The sequence below is a fragment of the Phalacrocorax aristotelis genome, chromosome 1 (assembly GCF_949628215.1).
Source record: "Phalacrocorax aristotelis chromosome 1, bGulAri2.1, whole genome shotgun sequence".
Taxonomy (NCBI): Eukaryota; Metazoa; Chordata; class Aves; order Suliformes; family Phalacrocoracidae; genus Phalacrocorax; species Phalacrocorax aristotelis.
The window spans coordinates 33,012,035-33,019,476 of record NC_134276.1 but is presented as its reverse complement, the minus strand read 5'-3'; positions in this window follow the sequence as shown (position 1 = coordinate 33,019,476).

The window sequence follows — 7,442 nt, the reverse complement described above, 5'->3', positions numbered from 1 at the left end:
TCTCCCAAGAAATTGTGGGTATTTATAAGTTATCACCCTCTCATTTGCTTGCCCTTAATAGGGCAATGCATTCCCAAAGCCATCTATCAGAGACTGAACTACCTCCTTCTCCTCCCTCCCCTCCTCTCCCACATCATGCCCCATAATGCCTCCCTTAGTGGTGGCCAAGATCCTGATGAAGCAGACCAAATTTCAGGCTATTCAGCAATCCCAGCTCTCAGAGGAGCATGAGATGCAGGCTGAAGAATCCTTTTTTATCATTACTCCCTGGAGCCATTAACAGCCAAGAAGTGGTTTTGCTGGGTCTCAGCTCCTCTCTAGCTACGTCCCCATCACCCATGACCCTAAGCAGAAATCCCAGGCTTATAAAATTAAATAGGCCATTCCCACGAGCCACCCTGGGACTTTATGCTTGGATGGTATCAAGGGAAAGAGCAGAGGCATGTCTGCTCCTGGAGTAGTGCAGAATAAGGAGTGTACAAATGCAGGCTCTGAGATTCCCTGGCCCCTGTTTTCTCATAGCTGCAAGTCAAACCGGATACGGATGTAGCACAGTAACCTATTGAACCAGATCTCATTAGCTAACTACAGAGAAGTCTAGCAGACCATTAAAAATTAAGCTAAATATAGGCACACATCAAAAAAACAGTAGTTCTAAAGCACTGAGCCTAATTCATCAGGGAGCAGAAAATCGTAACACGTGGGATGTTCTTCAGACGATGCAACTGTGGCTCTAGTGAGACAGAAAGCTTTAACTAGATCTCCCCAGAACCACAGGGAGGAATGCTGTGCCTCTGCTCTGCTGCCAAAAATCCCAGCCTCCTGCACGCCTGGTTATTTTCCACGCTCAGGCATGCGCAAGCTCACACAGCAACACAGGGATGTGCTACCCTTTCCAGCCTCCTGCAGCTTGCTCCTGCTTTCAAGGCATGCTTGGTAGCCCAGAGGACAGAGCAGGTCATATTTCCCTTGAGGCAAGGAGTGTTGGTGGCAGTCGATCATAAGCAGACTGGCAGCCTGAGACAGCTTCTAAACAGCCGATAACCCTCACTGGGACAAGCTCCTGGTTCAACCCTGTGAAGTCACTGCTGTTGCTCCTGTGTTCAGCTCGCACCTGGGCAGTAAGGACACCTGACTAACAGTGCTGGGTGTCAAGGGCAAAGAAAACATCTTTTAATTTAGAGACAGTGGTTGCACAGTGGTCTGAGCCTAAGGCTTGGTGGCAAGAACTACGGGACTCCCCACCTACAGCTTTCAGGTTTTACCAGGCTCTCATGGAGGTGGAATGAATGAAGTAGGCCAAGGAGGGACCCTATCAGATAAAAAACAGGACCTTCACAGTGGTCCCATGAGGTTAAAGGGACCAGCTGAGTCCTGGGGTCATCAAGCACTGCATTGCAGCTGGTCGAGGGAGGGGATTGTCCCGCTTTGCTCTGCGCTGGTGCGGCCTCACCCCAAGTGCTGTGTGCAGTTTTGGGCACCACAGTACATTAAGGATATAAAGCTACTAGAGAGTGTCCAGAGAAGGGCCACGAAGTTGGTGAAGGGTCTAGAGGAGAAACCGTATGAGGAGCGGCTGAAGTCGCTTGGTTTGTTCAGCCTGGAGGAGACTGAGGGCAGACCTCATCGCGGTGTGCAGCTTCCTCACAAGGGGAGGAGGAGGGGCAGCGCTGATCTCTTCTCTCTGGTGACCAGTGACAGGACCCAAGGGAATGGCAGGAAGATGTGCCAGGGGAGGTTTAAGTTGGATATTAGGAAAAGGTTCTTCACCCAGAGGGTGGTGGAGCACTGGAACAGGCTCCCCAGGGAGGCAGTCATGGCACCAAGCCTGATGATATTCAAAAGCACTTGGACAATGCCTTCAGAGACACGGTGTGAATTTTGCAGTTGTCCTGTGCAGGGACAGGAGTTGGACTTGATGGTTCTTGTGGGTCCCTTCCAACTTAGAGCACTCTATGATTCTAAATTAGCTTGTGCAAAGACTTTGGATCACAAGTAATCTTCTGGTTTCAACCTCCAACATTATGTGAAACACAGTTCTTTGATAAAAGCTGAATTACTCCAAGAAACTTCAAAGCCATCAAAGAACTTGTGCTCGGTGACATCTGTGTGCAGTGCTTTGAGAGAGTTTTCTCTGCTTTTCCTAGTCATCGCGCAACAGTCAGTTAAAAAGCACTGCGCTCTTTGTAGCCTTCGCTGCAGTATGAGGTTTATTGTCCTATTTATCACTGTTGAACTGCCTCAGGCTGAATTATTTATAGCACTGGAGAAGATGAATTAAGTGGTAAATTCAAAGTGGGTCACAGGGATGTTGCCTTGGCCTTGCAACCCAGACTTATTAGTGGGCTGATGTCTTGGCCTCCTTGGCTTAATGGGATGGAGCACTCTCATCCGCACTTGCACCAAACCTCGAGCTGCCTGTGCCCAGCCAGCGCTCCCCTCCCCTCGGGCCACAGGAGTAGAAGGCAGGTACCAGCACTTGGTGTTATCCTCCGCAGGTGGCTTGCCCCCACCTTTTTCTCTGTGCATACTCTGATATTTCAATTAAGGAGATCATTGCAGCACCCTCAGCAAAAAACTCCCCTACAGAGCAGCATTTTTAGCATGTGGCGTGGAATGCCAGTATGTCGCACTGCTGGTGACCACAGGGTGAGCCAAAATGCCCCAAAAATTCAGAGAGCAGCCCACCAGGCTGAGATTATTCTTTTTTAGTATAGGAACAAAACAGCTACTTAAGCAAGGGCTTTCTAAAAGGAAAACCCTGCATATCCATCCCTAAATCCTGACTGAATCTCATAATCCTTCACCAAGAACAGCCTGTGCTCCATACCGCGTCTGACTTCAAGGATGACAATGATTCAGTTGTTTCCAAAAGAGGAGAATCACTTTTCACATTACTGCTTTTCTCATGCCATGTCTGACTGTGTAGCAGAGGCTCCAGCAAGATGCTTACGCTGGGGGTCCCCCAGATACTTTCCATGCCAGAAGGTGGGGAGTGCTCCCACAGGCGAAGGGGATGGGGTACCTGCCTGTCACAGCCCCAGCACCACCAATATGAGGATATTAATTTCATAAACATTGGAGATTCACATTATTTTACCAATATCTATGATTCAAATATAGCACCCAAGCATTATCTAAATCCACTTCAAAAATAAACATATAAATGAAGCAGAACGTTGCTCCCTCCACACCACCCTTGTTCCTTGGAAAGCACCAGAAGTGTTGAGTCTGGTCTTCCTGGGGCTTTCTCAGAGGGTGTCACAGAAGCTCAGACACCAGCTATGAGCTCCTGTGTGTGGATGGAGGTCCCGGGCTAACACACATCAGGTTCTCAGAAATGCTCATCTGAAAGTGAGATGGAAAATGTGCTCCTGGCCATGAAACCAAAGGGCAATAAAAAAGAATCTTTCTCCTGTGTTATTGGTATTTTTTCTCCATGGTGCAAGGGCAGACAAATTTCTTTATCTGTTGTGAGAAAATCTTTATCAACAGTCTCACTTAATTGCACAAAAGACAAGACAGGCACCAAAATTCAGAGTTAGCTTTAACAGCCTCCACTTTTGGAAAGCTGAAATAACATTTTGTCACTATATGATGCAATCACCTTCCCTCCAACGTTGCCTGGTACAATACTGACATCTTGCCCTCAAAAGTCAAAATCTCTTGGCTAAGAGACCAAATGAAAATAAAGAAGAGCGTTTAGACTTAAGTACTGCAAGATGAAGAGTTTTAGCAACAGTGAACTTCCTGAGAAATGTGATTTAAGTAATCCCACTGCTATTTTCAAATTCAGGTTGAATTTACTTAATAGTTCCAGTGAACAAGAGAGCGTGGACCAGACTCTCCAGCCTGGGCAGAGGAGGAGGGGAAAGCAGACAGCTTTAATTAGCAGGCAAGTCAGCAAAAGCACTTGCTCAGGATGGGATTATCCCGAGGACGTGGACCCCTGTGACTCCCTGCCCAGGAATACTCCAAGCATCACACTACCTCTCTCCAGCATCCTCTAGCTTTCTTTCTCCCTGCTTTTGTAAAGGTCCAGCCTCCCAGGTGACAGATTCAGCTTCTCAGGAAAGCAGCCTGGTTCCTCCTCCACCGGGAGGGAAGCACTTTGGGACAAGCAGAGTTGTGGGGAGGAAGGAGATGAGATCAGCTGGCCCCACATGTCCCAAGGGCCTTGATCCACGCACCTCTCTCCCAGGAGCCTGGTGATGGGGGTCACCTTCTCCCACACCAAGGAGGAGCTGCTCTGGCTTCCACGCTTCCATTAAAATGGAAACAAAAAGCCTTTGTCCCAAGTGAAAAGAAATACTTTTACCAATCTGAAACCCATGTCTCAAAAATGTTATACTCTGGTCAGACATTACAAAGAAATATCTGAAGTTATTACAGACCAGCACACTTAGGGATTTTTCAGGCCATCTCTAGAACTGAAAAAAAATCCTTCTTGTCTAGGTCCATCTGTAAGCCAATCCAGTGGGAAATCCAGTTATTTCACCCTGACTGTTTGCCAAGGAAGCAAAGTTTAAAAGGCATCCTGGTTTGAACAGAGGCCCGCTGGTCACGGGAACAGTGGGTCAGCACAGATAAATACTGATTGCAGCAATTTTCTTTCAGCCTCCCCCAAGCCAAGGTTACATTTCCACAATTCAGGCAGATCACCCATGTTTAGAAAGTAAAGCACTGGGTGGTGTCCTGGTGTCAGCTGGGATAGTTAATTTTCTTCACAGTAGCTAGTATGGGGCTACATTTTGGATTTATGCTGAGAACAGTGTTGATAACGTGGAGATGTTTTAGTTGTTGCTGGGTAGTGCTTACACCAGTCAAGGACTTTTTCAGCTTCCCATGCTCTGCCAGGTACATAAGAAGCCAGGAGGGGAGACAGCCAGGACAGCTGATCCCAGCTGGCCAAAGGGATGTCCCACACCATATGACATCATGCCCAGCATATAAAGCTGGGGAAAGCATATAAAGCTTTCCTGGAGATGGCTGAACACCTGCCTGCCTGTGGGAAGGAGTGAATTAATTCCTTGTTTTGCTTTGCTTGTGTGCATGGCTTTTACTCTACCTATTGAACTGTCTTTATCTCAACCCACAAGTTTTCTCACTTTTACTCCTCTGATTCTCTCCCCCATCCCACCAGGCTGGGTGGTGATCAGCTGCTGTGACCGCTTAGGGGTTTCAATGTGTCGGATACTCCTCAACACACGCTTTATTTTACTGAGCTGGTATTGCTTTTGCACAAGAGTCCATGCCCATATAGAGTCTATACAACTGCCTTTATGTATACAATAAAAAGATGGCATGGTATAATTTTTCCAAGAAAGCTGTCTTACCAGACAAGAGCCACTGCCTGAGGGGTATATTTAGAAATTAGAGACAATTTAGGAAGTCACACAACATAAGCCAGAAGAGCAATGAAAAGTAGGGAGAGTGGGAGTTTCTTTTAGGTATTTAGCACTCCCAGACAGCATCAGTGAATACCCAGACGGACGTAACTCTTTCACCTCAGCAAGTAACAGCAAAACCCAACGCTTATGTAGCATTTTTCATTCATCTGTCTCAAATTGCATCGCAAGGAGAGCCGAAGCGTTGGATTATCCATCCCTTTCTGCAAGCTGATGCACAGAGCTGAAGTCCAAGGCTGCATAAAGGCAGACACTAGGGACAAAGGCAGGCCATGGATTTCTGTCCATTGTCATGGATGCTGCATTTGGACCCTGGTGCCTTCTCTTCAGTCCTTGAAGCAGCCTGTCAGCCTTGTGTGGGCGGTCTGCAGGGTTTGCCTGCTCTGTCATTTCAGTAGGGGCAGAGCTTCCAAAGCAGTTTTACATCAAGAAGCCACTTTGAGCAACACATCCACTTCAGCCTGTGGCCTCCCAGCGCTGCTGAGGCTGGCAGGTGCCTCTGGACATCATCCAGCCCAGCCTCTCGGTCAGGGCTGTGTCTTTTCAGGTTTTGAATATCCCCAAGGACTGAGATGTCACAACCTCTCAGGGCAACCTGCATCAGTGTTTGACACCCCCCCCCCAGTAAAAAGATTTCTTCCTATATTTAGGAGTTTCCTGTATTTTGGTTACTGTCCCTTGCCTCTAGTCCTGTCCCTGGGCACCACTGAAAAAAGCCTGGCTCCACTCTCTTTGCTTCCCCCATCAAGTATGATGGACAAGATCCCCCTGAGCCTTCTCTTCTCCAGGCTCCTTCAGCCTCTCCCCATATCAAAGATGCTACAGTCCCTTCATCATCCTATGACCTTTTGCTGGACTCACTCTAGTATGTCTCATGTACTGTCATGTACTGGGAGCCCAGCACTGGATCCGGTGCTCCAGTTGCATCTCACCAGTGCTGAACAGAAAGAAAGGACCACCTCCCTCAACTGACTGGTGACAAGCCTTTGAGCCTGGCACTTCAGTGTACAGTCTACCTCACCATCCACTCATCTAGCCCGTACTTCACCAACAAGGATTTTACGGGAAACAGCATCGAAGGTCCTGCTAAAGCTACAATAAGCAACATCCACTGCCCTCCCCTCAGCCACCAAGTAATCAATCTCTTTGTAGAAGACCATCCAGTTGATCAAGCATTTCTCCTTCATAAATCCATGTTGACTAAATCCTAACACCTTCTTGTCCTTAGTATGTCTGGAAATGTTTTCCAGGCTCAGCTGTTCCACCACCTTCCCCAGGATCAAGGTGAAGCTTATGAGCCTGTCTGTCCCCAGATCCTTCTGAAGTGATGTTTGCTTTTCTTCCAGTCCTCAGGAACTTTCTGCAATTGTCTTGGGCTTTTAAAGATACTCAAATGGCCTCACAACCACATCAGTTCATAGTCTGCCAGATTGTCAGGTCTAGATAGCTTGGGGAATGCAATATTCCAGCCCAGACTTCTGCCTTTGACAGAACAGCCTGCCCAAAGGGTTTGTATTTGTTTCTCAACACTTTTGAGCATCTAAGATCCACTGGGACTGTATGATGGTTATTCCTGAATAACAACTGCACAGCATGACTTCAGTTTGTAGTTGCAAGAACAAGGGGAAGCAGAGAGACAGCCAGTTGTAAGGAGCTGACGCAGAGGATAAGAGCACTGACAGCAAGGACAGCATCTTCCTTTGAAGCAGGGCTGATTGAACCACCCCATCTCCCGTGCTCTCAATGCAAGGATTGTGACATTAACACGTAAAAGCAGCTGCAAAAGCCCTCACTGACCAAGTGGTCATATCAATGAGAAACACACAACACTTGTTTCCCTTCACTTCTGCGACAGCACAGCTGCTTCTGAGACGAAGGTACTTTGTTCAGAGCAAAAGCTAGATTACCTACGCTGCACCATCGCAACTGAGTAAAGTCTCTTTTCTTTTCCACTCTCAACTGTTCTAGCTCAGTAGGTGAGATGGATTTAAAACAAACAAAAGCCACCAGCAAAGTGTAAGGGTACTGAATTTA